The following is a 15228-nucleotide window of genomic DNA, read 5'->3' on the forward strand; positions in this document are numbered from 1 at the left end:
GCATGCAGTCACAGATTGCAGTCGGGGCTCTAAAAGAAATTAACATAAATTTTTATGAGAGAGACCATGACGGCTTAGCTCAGCCTTATGCTAAACTTCAATAAACAAAAGATGTGCAGTGATGGACTTCAAGTTAATGAGTCGATACTCCGCTCCGTCCATTTATTGATCTATCCCCGTATTCCTTGGTCTAAACTGTTGCCACTTGAGCCAGGGCAATTCATCAATTCGTTCGTTTGCCCAGCCAATTCAATGATGCAGACAGTTGAAAAAATAAATTTCCTTTTCCACTTGTTTTTTGTGCAAATCATCATCATCGTCAGGGTTCTTTTGTGCAGTCATGAAGTCGTTTGTATCTATCAGTGTGTTTCGGTATCGAAGTTGCATCCCAGCGAAGTCCATGACATGTGAGTTTGTATCTCCAATTTCTCCTTTCACCTCCACTCGCCAGGGTGCTTTTTGTGCGATTTGTGGGAGTTGCATTTTTATTGGAGAGTGTCCTAATGGCTAGACTAGTTTTTCCATGTGGCAGCAGCTGCTAAGTTGAGAAATTGAGATGAGAGATTTATGGGCTTTGGCTAATGCAGAAATGTCTGAAATGATTTCGTTTTGGGCATGAAGGGCAGTCCATTCTGTTTGATTCATCGGCTTTCCTTTATCTTTTTTTCTTCGAGAAATGCAAATGGGACGCAATGTTTTGCAGGGGCTTTGGCTATATCTTAAGTGTTGAGAACAGCAAACGATTCTTATTTAAACCTATTAAATGATTATTCTGATTATGATTCTTAAGAAGATTCACATTTAAGCTGAATAATAACAAGTTCAGTTCTTGTAAGACCACTCTTTTACAACCACTCTTGCAGCCACGTTGTAAAGAAATTGTTTTGCGCCCTTCTCTGCGCTTCTCATAAAAGTAACCTGGCTGTGCATAAATGACCTCCCTCTGCGATTCTCAATAATTCAAAGTCAGATGTTCCCGGCTATTAGGGCTCTCATCTGCGCCTCCAATGCAGCACGGGGGTTATTTTCTCGGCACTGTCGTCGCAGCCAAATCCCCTATTGCCCATTGCACAAACGTTGTCTAATTTGCTCATTTCAATTTCATTAAGTTGGCAGCTCTGTTTGCATATTAGCAGGCCAAACAGACTGCCACCGGGTGGTTGAGACAAACAGTTAAACAGCTCTCCACTGGGCCATAGCATCTGCACACTGCGAGGATGATACTGAAGCTGATGCTGATGACTTTGTGGATCCATTGGATGTGTTGGCCAATAACAACAGCAACACAAAAGGGGCAAAACGCAGGGGAGGAAGGTAAGCTTCTGGCAATATCAGATATGAATCCAAGTACCAGGGAGTGGGCAAAACACACGAAAGGCTGACTGCATAGTTAACTAAGCAAAGGGACGAAAACGAGGATGTGGATGTCGATGTGTGCCTTGGCTGTTAGTCGCTGCCTACAAGAAGGGAATCTGCTAGCCAAGGGCCTCTAGCTCCCCGCGTCCACACATGTTTACCAAAAGTGAGGCCCGAGCCCAAACGCAAACACAAACACGGGCCCAAACCAAGCGATCCAATACCAGCCACTTGGAGTAACAGGAGCGGAATCGGGAGAATCGGAAGAAGCAGAAGGCCGAGGAGCTACAGCAGGCAGCAGCCTAAATGCTGTTGATACATTGGCCAAGTTGGCAACCAAATATTGTTGCAACCAGATACAAAACGAGTCGCAGGACTGCACAGTGGTTCCTGGTAGACTGAAACAAGGGGAAATGTGAATTGAAAGGATTGAGAGATTCAAAATGTTAAGCTTTGTGAAGGAGTTCTAAACATCAAAGAATATAAAATATAAAATAAATATTTAAGGGTGCTTATATTTAAATAAATTAAAATTAGAAAGAACAGCATATTGCTTGTTGATTTGCACCACGGTTCTGTGGTTAGGAGACCATTCCGAGGGTAACCGACGGAAAGCGAATGGCGGGGCTTTGGGTAATTGGCCAAGGTGCCCAGGTCCAGCTCTCGGCAGGGTTTCAATCCCAGCTCCAAAGCTCTGACCCCCTCCCCCCGACTCCTGGCCGCAATCCACTGCAGTTGCCACCTGGAGCTGAATCATGGGACTGGGGAGTAGTGGTACGAGTCCCAGTCAGTCTCTCTATCGCTGCCTTTGCATCTCGAGACGAGTTTGCCAAGCAATAATTTTATTTTTAGTCGTCGCATCCTCCGCTCCGCGCTCTTTTGGCTCGGTCCCTGCCATATCCATCCTGCGTTTTGCCCCTGTACTTATAACGACTTGCCGCTTGTGTTATTATCTCTGGGCATAAATTTAATGGCCAATATTCACAGCTCCACCCACTGTTGAAAATGTTTCCTTTGGCCGGAGAGCGGTGAAAAAATGAAATTATTTGCGGGCAATGGGCATTGGGGAAATGGCGAGGCTGGAATCCGGCCAGCTGGGGTTAGGGCCAATAAATTATGATTTAGTTATGGCTCTTGGGTGTATGCGAAGTAACCCGGGCAAATTGATTCGAAGCGGCTACCCGAAGGTTGTGAAACGGACATTTGTCACAGTTGCTGATGGATGAACGGCAACGGTTGGCGCCTTTTTGTATCTGCGAGATACAAATCATGCAGATACTTTTACCGCCACACTTTGCTCTTGCGAAATCAGCAAAATGGGCTTGCCAATACACTCGCACCGATACCACATGCCATATTTGGTGCGGGAAGTGCCCGGGGCAAGAAACAAGTTTCCATCGCCAGGCCGGCTGCTTTGAGCCATTTGACTCGGTTGGGTGTCAACCTAAGCAGTTTTTCTGTTTCGCTCATTTGTTTATGTTCGTTAATATTCGGATTTCGAAGCTATTGACAGTTGAAATTGCTTACAAGTGGCACACGCAAAGTTTTTGTGGCTGTGGCAGCCTCTTCGCTCGCGGATTTCTTCTGCCCATTGTGTCTATAAAGTTGTTAAAATCCGCGACAAGTGCCTCTTGAACTTGACGGTTTGGAGAAAGACAGCGAGACTGAGATTTGGGGGATCCGAGATGGGGAGGCACTGTGGCAGTCTCAAGAGACAACGATACATTGTTGAAGTTGATGGCTTGAAGATTTATGCCACTCGAGAGCGCCAGCAACAACTTAAAAATGTTACAACTTCATGGGGCAAGCACCTAAACAGTGTTGGCTTAGTACTGTATTGTATGTACAATATTTGAAATTACCTTTTAAAAATATCAATAGTACGCCACAAAATAGTTGTAAAACAATAACTAAACGTTTAGCAACAGATAGTCAAATAAAAACTTGATGGGGAGTTAACTGTAAGTCGGAGCTCGAAATAAAAGACAAGACATTCGGTATTCCAATAAGATCTGCAAAAAGGAATCACTAACAAAAAAATAAAACAGTTAAAAATAGTTGTTATGGCAATAAAAATACGATAAATAAAAAATAGCAGTAATTATTTCTAGTATGCTATTAGTAGTAACTAAAAGGCAATATCTCCACTGTATTCTATTGCTTTTGACAAATTTACGCCGGGCGTTTGCCTTGAGCTCAAAAAAAAATTGCCAACTGGCTATTAAAATTTTCCATACTCCATCCAAACTCCACTCGAAAAAATAACAAGCATGTGTGGGAAAAGTGCGAAGGAGGAGGAAGTTGTGAGAGGCCAGAAGGACACCAACACGTGGCCATAAACTGGCGACAGGCAAAAACAATTTAGCTTATAGATTGTGCGGAAAAAGTGCGGGGGATCGTTGTCATATTTTATGCCCAAATAGTTAAACGAATGCACAAACACACATAAAAACCAGCTGGAAAATTGCTTGTAAAACATTTTTGTGTGTGACATTGAGAAGGTGCTGGGCGAGCGGGGGTATAGGGAGGCGGGGGGCACGCATTTACAGCAAATCTCCGGGGCTCCTCCACACATTCCCATAAATCACAAAAAAGTATTTTCCATTTTCCTATCCTATATATATGTATATATATATTTCTTTTTTGCCGGCACATTAATGCGCCTACACACATCTGTGCCTGTTGGGTCAAAGGGGGAGGTGCTTTTTGGGGAAATTTCGATATGTGGCTGTCGTCCTATTTGCGCCTCGTCGCCAGCGTGAAAATCCGGCAGCAGAAGCCAAAGGAAAAACCGGAGCTAAGTCGACTCGACTCTTTGCATGGCTCCTGCCAGTCGGTAACTTCGTTTACCAGCTATTTATGATTTGCTCGCGACAATTTTTTTCGCTTAGCTGAATACCCTGTGAGGACTATTGGGTATAATGGACTGAAATAAATCGAAGGCTATATAAAATTGTTCTATTGCATATACCATATATATGGTAAACGTTTATAAAACATAAATATCAGGCTCATAGATGAGAATAAGGTGCAAATAATCGTACCTATTAACAAACCCTATTATAAAGCTTGACAAATCCTTTTTGAATTATAATTTTGTACTTTTGAAATAAAACCCAATATTTGTGGACTATGTTTTCGCAGGGTAACTATAATTTCTCTTATAGAATGTTTTGCCACATTTATTTGATTGTTTTTCTTACTCGCTTATTTTATTTTATTTGCATGCTGATTTTCCCATCCGCAGTTTGGCAGTGCAATGTTGTTTGCTTAGCTGATGCTGATTCGCAGACCAAGAGGATTTTTCCATTTGGGTGAAAGGAAGTGGGGCAGGGTGGCGGAGTCAACCCGTTACAGACTCACGAATGTTGTACAAATGTGTGACATTTTTGTGCGGTGGCATGGAAGCGATTGTCAGGGAGTGGGGATTTTTGGGGAACATGTTGCGGGGGGCTTGGGGCAGATACCATGTGTGCGTATCCCCCGTTGTCAGCGACTCAGGACTGTCTGTTTGCTCTCTGCACACGCGTTTGGAATTGATTTTTATGCTGTGATTATATTTTCAAAAAGGTTGACGATGAGCCCGGTACGCTATCCTATATAGGGGGCCTATAGAAGTGGGGCGGGCACCACAGCCTCCACGGCCACTCCCCCAGTCTGTTTGCGCGGCAACAATGAAGTGTCGCCCCGAGTCGAGAACACGCTTGAAAAAATATAAATTAAATTATGCGTTCATGTTGTTTTAATGGGCCTCCCCATAAAGTCGGGGGTTCTGGTGCGTTTTTTTTTTTTTTCGAGGGGTCTGGCGGGGGTGGACAGATGCTGATAGTCAGTTGGTCGCTGCCCCGACGCTTTTTTATGAGTCTTGTTTAACGATCGGAAGTTATATTCATAAAAATATGTCAATGAATTGTGAATTATTTATGGGAGATAGCCCAGGAAAAATGTCATCCAGATAAATAAATTAAAAGTATGAAATAATGAAGGGGTACTTTTAAAACAAACAGAGGAGTCACTCTTTTTCAAAAGTTCAGTGTACGTTAAGTTGTAATTCGTCTAAAATAAAAAAGGGGAATAAGAATCTAACAAATTTTGATTTAAAGTCATTACTGATAAGTTGTCAAGTTAAATGATGATTTTATACACATAACTTATACTTTTAGTAGTATACAAATCGTTTAAGGGGGACATTATCATCGACTGTGATAATAAATAACACATATACCAGTTACAGGGTATTCATAATTAGATATCGAAAATTGCGATCTCAATTTCCACATACGTCGCTTAAAACCTGAAAGTCCGTTAAAAGAGCAACATGAGAGTGTTGCAACATAGAGGCTACATGCATAAATTGGATTTTCTTGCGCGGCCCAAGGCCTTGTGCTCAATTTAGTTGGCAAACTGGGCATAGAAATAGTTATAAAATTGAAACTGAAACTTAATTGCAATTAAAGCTGAGTGCCAAAGGAAAGGCGCAAAGCGAGCGTACGCAATGCGAGCGAAATGAACACCTTCAATTTAATTGAGTTCTGCGTTGGCCACCGACCTACTTTTTAGCACACAAAACACACCTAGTCTCGGAACCGCAGGCCCGGACGCCTGGAAACCTGGACACCTGGACACCTGGATAGCCGGACTCCCTGACACCCGGATAGACGTAGAGCCGGTTCCGGGCCGGACGTCACTCTGCGCACTCGGCCAACAAAGTGTTGGCCAAAGGCTTGAGTTTCAAACGACAATTAGAAAATTTGCAAATTACATGAACATAGATAAGCTCTGTGAAAAATAGCAAGAAAAACAAACGTGAGTGGCGGGCAATGTCATGAAAGGAAAAGGCGAAAAGCGAGAGGAGGAGACCACAAACCAACTGAACATCTGAACACCTGAAAGGTGTTTGGCTTTTGGCGCGGCAGATATTATGGAGCCTCCTCCGGTTTCGGCGGGTGTTAAGTTGGTAATTTTATGCCCGAGTTCACTTTTAATTTGTGTAAATGATTTTGTGGATTTTATGCGCATCATTAAAAATGAGTAGAAAATGCAGCCAACTGCCAAGACGACGCTGAATGGGATTTGCCTCGGACACCTCCAGATATACATACATACATATATATGTACCTTTGATGTAAATGTGCCGCATTGCGATGCGATAAATGCCCAAGATAGTTGAATGCTTTTCGGGGGATTGACAGATAGACAGCTTAATGCCTCTTGATTTGTGGGTCACTTCGGCCAGGGAATCACAGAGACCAAGAGAAAGAGCGATGGTCTTAGTCAAATTAGGCAAATATCTCAATAAAGATCCACAAATGCTTGGCGCTTTGTGGGGGAAAAATATTTGATTGGATGGGAATTCCAAATTATGGTTAGGACCAGATTGATGCGTTTGTAAGAGCTTCAGCAAAGCAAATATATACGAATTTATTTAGCTAATATCTAATTCTAATATCTATAAATTCAAAAACAACTGATGTATACCAAAGAAGAACACTTTACATTTTGGTATATATTTTTCGATTATTTCTATTGCTGGTTAAATATGTTATAAATGTTTTAAAAAGAGACGGTTGGGAAATGATTCACGCCCATAGCCCTAAAACAAAGAGACAAGAAATCATAACGCCCTATGAAAGGGTATACAGCGATCTTAAAGGGCAATTCAGAGATTACTTACCAGATGTAAAATCGATGAAGAAGTACCTGTAACGATAAAACAACTGAAAGCTCATTAGCAAAGGAAACAATATCTCTATGATTATAATTATGCTAACACATATACCGAGTATTATGATGCAAGCTATTTCCCAGCATCTCCAGAAACGAATTATTATTATATAATCAAACCCAAATGCTTTTGATGGCCTGACAAGTCTCGCATACGGATACGCATACGCCCTGTTGGCGCAGCTGAAAAAGCCATTTGGCCCGCCGCCTCGAATTTTGGCCCATTCTGAACTCATTTGAATTTAACACTTTTATATGAAACTCCCAAACGTCGCCGGCTCATAAAAACAACAGCAACCAACGAAAAAAAAAACTTTTTTGGCGCCGCACATTATTAAAATTTCTTTATGACAAGCGAGTCGGGCCAAAAGCAAAAGCAAGTTTGGCTGGTTGGCTGGAGTGGTGTGGCATGGAGTGGGCCAAAGTGGAGGAGCTCCACCAAAGAGCCGGTCCAAAGAGTCATCAACAGCCACAGCAAACGACGACACAAGGCATAAAAACTGGTAACAAAATATTTGTCTTATACGCGTGTGTATCAGTTTGTGTGTGGTAACAACAGAAATTTGTTTTGGTCTTTAGTTTTAGCATAAATTAACATAAGATTTATGGCCGCTCCACTTGAAAATGAGACGAAACTAGAGAGGCCATAAAGTTGCTCTGCGCTTAACAAGTGAATGAAAAAGTTACCGGTTTTTTTAGGATACTTCTGGAGGAGAGAAAAGCCCTGCTTTTCCGCTTTGCTTTGGAATTTAATGCCGACTTTTTTTATTCCCACACAGCACGTGTTTTTGGCAACGGCAACACTAAGCAGCCGGAAATAGTGAAAAGGAAAACTTCCAGATCAGCCGGGCACTTCTTTTCAGCCAGTCAGTCTGCTCTTATTTAACTTGACAACTTTGCAGCCGTCTGGCCACCTTCTTCTTTTTCTTTTTCTTTTTCTTTTTTTCCTACCCCGACCAACCGAAAATGGGACTTTTTCTTTCTTGACCACACACAAAACAAGCGCCAATCAAGGAGACATCAAAACCGTAACGAAAAACTCGTTTTTAATTAAAGGCACCTTTAAAATCGCCTTGTTTTTAATTCGTTCCGATTTCTTATGAATGCTTTACTTGCCAGTAAAGAAAAAACAATTCGATTTGAATGCTTAAAATCCCATAAATAATTGACAGATAAATGCTCTGATCATCGTGCCGATGATTATCACAAATGATTTGTGTCCCATTTAATTGACGATGGGGGCGAGATGGGAAATTATGAAATGCAATTAACTCATGTCCGATGTCTGAATTTGATATATGAAATTTATGACCTCTACTCGGGGATGGGCATACAGTGTATAAGGTTATAAAAAAGATAGTTGCGATACGCAGAAAAAATGGCCTTGGCAGTTTAATAACAATGAAAATGGTATGAAATTAGTGGCATCAGTTCTAGCTTCTTATCAACTTTTTCTAGCTGTGTACTAACGAACTTTGGAACTCTAAAAATGTACAGAGTCTGTCAACCGTTTTCCTTATTAGTGGTAATACGGTGCCCACACTCCGTTTCCAATGCACTCCTAGAATCATCAAAGGGTTCCACGCACACACTCCGGATTATTTCTCGCGGAAGTCACGTAGTCGCCGAACAATTTGAAAATGAGTTTTGTCGGTTTTACACTCACATACTATAGTTCGACATTTCTTGTTCTGCACTTCGGTTGCGGTCAATGAAAAGCCGCCGCGCAAGATTTTCAAGCGTGGCAAGAATTGAGCTGCCTGGAATTGAGGAATTGAGCAATTCGCACGTTTGCCTCACTGGAAACAAAGTAAAACAAGGAGATTGAAGAGCCGGGAATATGGAATACAGAAATAATTCGAGTAGCGTTTCATATTGATGGCGGGGGCCCAGACTTCTGGCTCGTTTCGTTTCCAAGAAATGCCATAAATTCATCAATTATGACGGCTGGCTATGTGGACAACATCGCACATGGCCTGTAGTTGAGCTTTTCGGCCGATGGAATGCGATCCCGGGGAGCGGGGTAGCCATGGGCTGGGCCTCCTGTCCAGATTGACATCTGTCAAGTCCAGAAACTTGACTTGGCGCAGCCAGAAATGCACGAACAGCGCTTAAATTAAAAGGGTACTTTTTTAATTAGGAAATTCTGAATCTTGAGCAGCGAAAAGATTCACAATAAATCACACTGAAAAGATTACGACGGAGGGATACTAAAAGACTTTGAACATTATTATGCACTACATGTATACATAGCAAAATATTTGCGACAATTTATTGCTTTAAAATTATATTCATATATTTACAAAATTAACACATATATTAAAAAATATTTAAATGGACTAACAAAGTCTACAAAAACCCTATTAATTAATAATTTTGCGATATTCGCACCTACAATTATCAATAAATTGTATTAGTACTATTAAATTAGGTTAAAATCTGACTACGAAAGAATGCTATCCAATTTGAATTAAGAATGCTATCCCATAAATTATTTTCTATCGCTGCAAGCTTTGGAAGACCATAAAAGCCATCTCAAGTGTAGCCATCCAAATAAAGATGTTGTAAGATAGATTTGGCGTCATAAAACAGTTTTACTAATCCATTTACGAGACTTTTACTAATTCATTGCCTTGCAGCCATTACATGGCGATCAGCGAAGGCACAAAGGCGGGGAAAATGGAGGGCAATCGAGGGGAAAATGCATTTTCCCGCACACCCACAATTGCCAACACGTGTGCGGCACGAAAACTAAACTGGCGTCATTTAATTAACCCGCCAGTGCAGCAGAGGGGTCCGCTTAACCCCTGCCGCACACGGCGACCACATGATGATTACGATGGCGACGGTATCGGGGTATCACTGTCTCGCTCCCTTCACCAATCTCAATTTCGGAGGGGATATGGGGATGGGATATGCCTAGACCTCGTAAAATCGGGAAGTTATTTTTATGCGCTTTTAATAGACTCGCGCTTAGAACATCACCCCTGCCTCACCCCTCACATCGTATTTCATGTTTATGAATGCATTTTTATTATGATTTCAGCTCTTTTTGTTGCCTTTCCTTGGCATTTGCTGTTGAGCCTGGTATAATTTTCATGGCTCTACTTTATGATCGTTAATTTTTACTCGGGAAAAGTTTACGACAATTACAGCGAGTGTGGGTGGGAAAACTAAGCGAAGTGAAGGAATGGGAGTGGGGCAATTAAACTGGGGAAAGGCAAACAAATCTCGAACAAGTCGTTAATATTGATTCCACCCAGGGCAACAGCTCAATTCGAGGCCAAACTAGAATGTATATCGTTAATACTATAGAGACATTCTGGTAACTAATATTTAATTTTCGGGGCAGTATGGGGTTAAGATGACAGACACACACACACCCAACCCAAACCCGCCACCCAGAAAAACAAACCGAGGACAAACTCATAAATCTTTGCAAGGGACTCCGACTCCCCTTTCTTGCGAAATCCAAGGAAACATGCCATAAAACACATGAAGAAGTGTGTAAATAACAGAAGGAGCCGCAGGATGAGGAAGCCCCAGGAGCATCGAGAGCACCGAAGGGGAAGTAGTAGAAATCTAGTGGGGGCCAGAACCATTGGACACCTTTAAGAATCTGTTTTTGCCCCGCGTTTTTCCCCAACCACAGGCAATCTCACAAAATTTATGTGCGAGCATTTTTTGTTCGGAATGAATCAAAAACAGACCTCCACTCAGGGGGTGGGTCATTAATTTATGTAAATCACAAATTATGATTGGGTGGAGTAAGGGCTTGGGGTATAGTATTTTGGTCGGTGGTCAGGATTGTGCAGAGAAAAAAAAACCATATTGATAAAAGCACTTATTCAGCTTAATTGCCGCCACATTAGGATTAAAGGGGAACAATAACATGAGGTATCTCACAGTAAAGGTGTAATTCCAATGTGCAAACTAAATTCCCAGGACTCAATTTTCTACTGTTTGTTATACTCTATAGTGGAATATAAGGACGTCATTTGTTATGATTGTTAACATCAAAATATTCGTAATTAGTCGCGTGAAAAGAAAGATAAATTTTTATGATAGATAGCATAGAAATATTTGCAATTGCTGTAGGGATTTGATTTTCTTCCTGTGTAGCGATTCCACCCGACGGCATCCTACCATTTAAACTAGGCCTAAGCCAAGTGGAGCAGCAGCTGTAACACGTTGATTATGCAAGCTTCATGATGAAATCCCGGGAATGTGGACGATGATGATGATAATGGTCTTGGGGTCTCTGCGGTTTCTTTGGGGGTTCCTCGCTCTGGTTAAGGGTAAGTGAAAAGTACCGCAGCACGAGGAAGCCGTTGCTTGCTTAATGGCGCAAAATGTTCGCAGTTGGCGAAGAAGACCGAGAGGCGAAATGATTTATGACACAAGGAACTTAATTTATTAATTTCACCCGAGCCTCGAAAGTGAATGGAGGGACTAACGATGGGGACCAAAATGTTTACAAGCTTTCATTTTTCTGCTCTAGGGTTTCAGAACAAGGCAGCATGAAATTAGAAAGGGCGAAAACCACTGAACAAGGTCATATAGATTGAAAAATGCATGAGTAATGTGGAAAATGAAGGCAAAGCATTTTACATAATATCTACTCAAAAAATATGGTCAATTTAATTTATTAATAACACTTGAACTTGTTATACGATTGTATCATTTCCTTGAGATAACTCAGCTGAAAAGCGGCCATTTTCCTGATCTCACTTATAAAATATGACTTAATATCTCTCCAGGATACCTTGACGTCATTTTAACAAGACCAAAACACCAACATCGCTTCCAACCAATAACCAATCGCGCATCATTTTAAAAGAAAACTCAATAAAATCAATTTTAGCTCATTAGCAACGGAACGAAGGAATTGATGGCGATTCGTTTGCCTTCACTTTGATCTAAAGGCACTCAACGATTTCGACCATTTCCCATAAATTGGGGCCCGCATATGTGGAGGGAAAATATTTTTTAGGCGCTGATGGAGAGAACATAGTTTCGAATATTTCGCTTTGAATTTTCCACATTTTCAGCTCTTGATTAATTGCACAATCAGCGGAAAGAATTCATGAGATATGTAAAGCATTTCAATCGCCAAACGAATGCATAAATAAATCGCTTATTAAATCATTATAAAACTGGGCAGCGAAGAATTAATGCGTTGACAAACAATTTCATTGGCAGATTGCGAAAAATGTGTGTGTGGAAAATGGACACAAAGAGATGATGAGGGCGACGCGTTGGCGGTCTGTAAATCAAATGATTACAAAGAGCACTTTCCTCCATATTCAAATGAAAAAGATACTTTCCCCCCAGCCCGTCTTCATTTTTAAATTTTTGAGCAAGGCGGCCATTAAGCTGTCAGCGGTTGTTCAGACGGAAATGAGCAAAAGGGAAGAAGATGGCCTAGGTCAGAAAGCAAAAAGAGAAAAACCGAGGCTGGAACAGAGACAGGAAGTCTGAAATGGCATGAAAAACATCTCAGCGAAGTGTGTATCACGGAAAATTCGCAGACGAAGCGGGGTACTTTTGATGGATTTTCCATGCCAGCTTAAAGGGAAACAGGGGAGGAATCATTGAAAGGCGTGAAACAGTTGTTGAATCATTTGCGTTGTGGCATTCACTTAGTATGCATTATTAAGCAATTTTCCTTTTTACCGGTTTTATTTTTGCAAGTAATTTAAGCTTGGGGTTGAATTTTTTGTGTACGGGGATTGGATAGGTTGAAGCTCTGGCATTTGCGTTGAATTAAGCATTAAATATGGAGAGCATTTACATGAACCCAAAAACATTGAAAATTTAAGCTTTTATTTTAATTTTAATGGAACGATAAAAATTTAAGTTCCCTTCAATCGAATACTCTATAAAAACCGTACCGAACTACCGCTTGAGTGAAACAAAAACCTTGGCCAACATCTGTTTTTCCTCTTTCGATGGAGCAACTTCAGCAGCTCAACAAACTCGATCTAATAAATTTCGACGTAATAAAAATATATCATCAAATAGTGTTGCCTGACTGCCGTGCTCCATATAACTATTTGGCAAATAAAATAAATTGCCCAGAGCTCTTCCGCTCCTTCTCACTCACATCTCGCCCATTTTCCCGGCTTATCTCTGGCCACACCAGCAACGTGAAATGGGGGAAATGGCTGAAAGGTGGGCTCAGGGCTCGAACAACCCTTAAATCACATTTTGCCTAATTTTTCGCTGTCAAAAAACCTCATTAATCTTTCCCAGCCTGGCAATGGCATGAAAATGGAGCAGGATAAAAAAAAACATACGAGGAAATTGCTTAATGGGGGGACTCCCCCGCAGAAACACACCCATAGCTGACTTTCTCGTACACTTCGATTCAAGTTCTGTACCACTTGTTAAAATTCATATTAATAAATAAATGTAGAAATATTAATTTCTGAGCAAGGTGATAGTACTGGATGTCATCCCTAAAGAAGAAGCTATTTTAAACAAATAAATATACTATACACACAAATTTATATACTTAGATTAAAGTAAGTATTCCTGATTTCTTATAGTGCTCAGGGCTATTGTTTCACCTTATGGAGTTCGTAAAGTTGCCCTTGAAAAATTGCTGGCTCGTATGTCAACCCCAAAAAAAAAAAAGGTGGGGGTGCTAAGACGAGATTGGGCCAGGAGCTGAATGTTAGTCGAACTGAAAAAGTCGAACGTGTGTAATTTATTTAAATTTAAGGACCCTGCTCAGGAGTCAAGACTTTTGGAGTGCGTAACACTCGGGTTTTTCCTCCTGCTGCCCCTTGGTACTTCAACCCCTTTTTTTGGGCCCACTTGAATATTGATTTCTTGCGTAATCTTTGCGGCACGCCCACACCTTTCCTGCTGCCGGCGATAGTGTCGTTCGCCCCCATTGACGTTTCATATTTATTAATGAGGCGCATTTGTGTTCGGAATTTATAATTTGGGGGTGGAGCTGCTGCCTCTCGCACTTCTGTGGGCCTTAAATGTAATTGAGTAATTAACATAAATTATAATACATAATTTGCGCTCGCCTTTTTCCGTAATTGTTGTTAGGTAATTTGGATTACAGGCCAGCTAGCCAAAAGTTTCGACCCCGCCTCCTGCTTCAGCATAAATGAAAATTATTGTTTAGACCCTATCGTGAAGCTGTATATATGTGCTCTGAGCAGAATCGAGAATGCGATAAGCAATTTATGCTCAAAGTTTTACCCGCTGAAAAGTTTGGCAAGCATTTTGTTTGTGCGTCGCCCGTAGCTAAATCAAACTAAATCGGCATCAGCACGGATTCTCAGAATGATGGTCGCAATAAAATGTGAGTGGCGACAAGAAGGGGATTCATCTCCAAGACCAGATTGCCTTATAATAAATTTTATAAAAATATTTTCAAGCAGTTTTAATGACTATAAGCGATAATGTAATTATACGATTTGAAACGTTTTATTTTAATTCTATAGAAAAACGATTTTTCTGATTGATTCGTTATTTCCTCGTGTAGAGTAAAATTGACCAGGTAACTCGAGGAAAAGGTATTACCGCGTCCTGAGTCCCGACAGACATTTATCAAATAAGCCAAGCACATGACACCGCAAACCAGCTTCCACTTGATTGCTGCTTTTCCGGATTCTGCTGGTTTTTCTTGTCTTTCCCTGCGACAGAGTCGCCGGGGAAGACATCCGTCAGGAGTTGGCAAATGGAAGTTGGAGCGACCCCCCGTCGCCATATTGAATTTTCCTATATGACACCCACCCATTCGGAGGTCCTTGGATGTGCGTTTGTGGCTGCTCTTGGCTGTTCTTGGTTACATGCCACCTTGTTGCTGCCTGACGCACACACATCAGCAGCAGCATCAGCAGCAACATCCACAGCAGCATCATCTGCTGGAGCAACAGCAACATCATCGCTGACATCACTAACGCTTCTGGGAGTTTTGGCTCAGAAGAGAAAAGGGTTGAGGGGTGTAGATGCCACATGGCAACTCTGTGCATAATTTTGCGCCTTGTTGTCATGTTTCAGGACTCCTCTGCAGGATCCTTGCGCTCATTTGTGTGTGTGTTCTACGTCGGGGCTTGTAAAATGTAAATAAATACGCAGGGACACGACCGAAGGGGAAATCACTTTTGTTTGGTTACCTAGACT

The 15228-nt window shown here is 41.4% G+C and overlaps 1 protein-coding gene across 2 annotated transcripts in view; it reads right to left on the reverse strand.

Annotated features, from left to right (window-relative positions):
* fz2 (frizzled 2) overlaps window positions 1–15228 on the reverse strand; it is a 94399-nt gene that overhangs the window by 51467 nt on the left and 27704 nt on the right. The window contains exon 4 of one of the 2 annotated variants that reach the window (NM_001144499.3): window positions 7031–7073. The exons of the other annotated variant lie outside the window; for it this stretch is intronic. The gene's annotated coding sequence lies outside the window, so the exon portion shown is untranslated. The remainder of the gene's footprint in view (window positions 1–7030; window positions 7074–15228) is intronic. 2 annotated transcript variants of the gene reach the window in all.

Source organism: Drosophila melanogaster, chromosome 3L (genome assembly GCF_000001215.4).
Source record: "Drosophila melanogaster chromosome 3L".
In the NCBI taxonomy this organism is placed as follows: Eukaryota; Metazoa; Arthropoda; class Insecta; order Diptera; family Drosophilidae; genus Drosophila; species Drosophila melanogaster.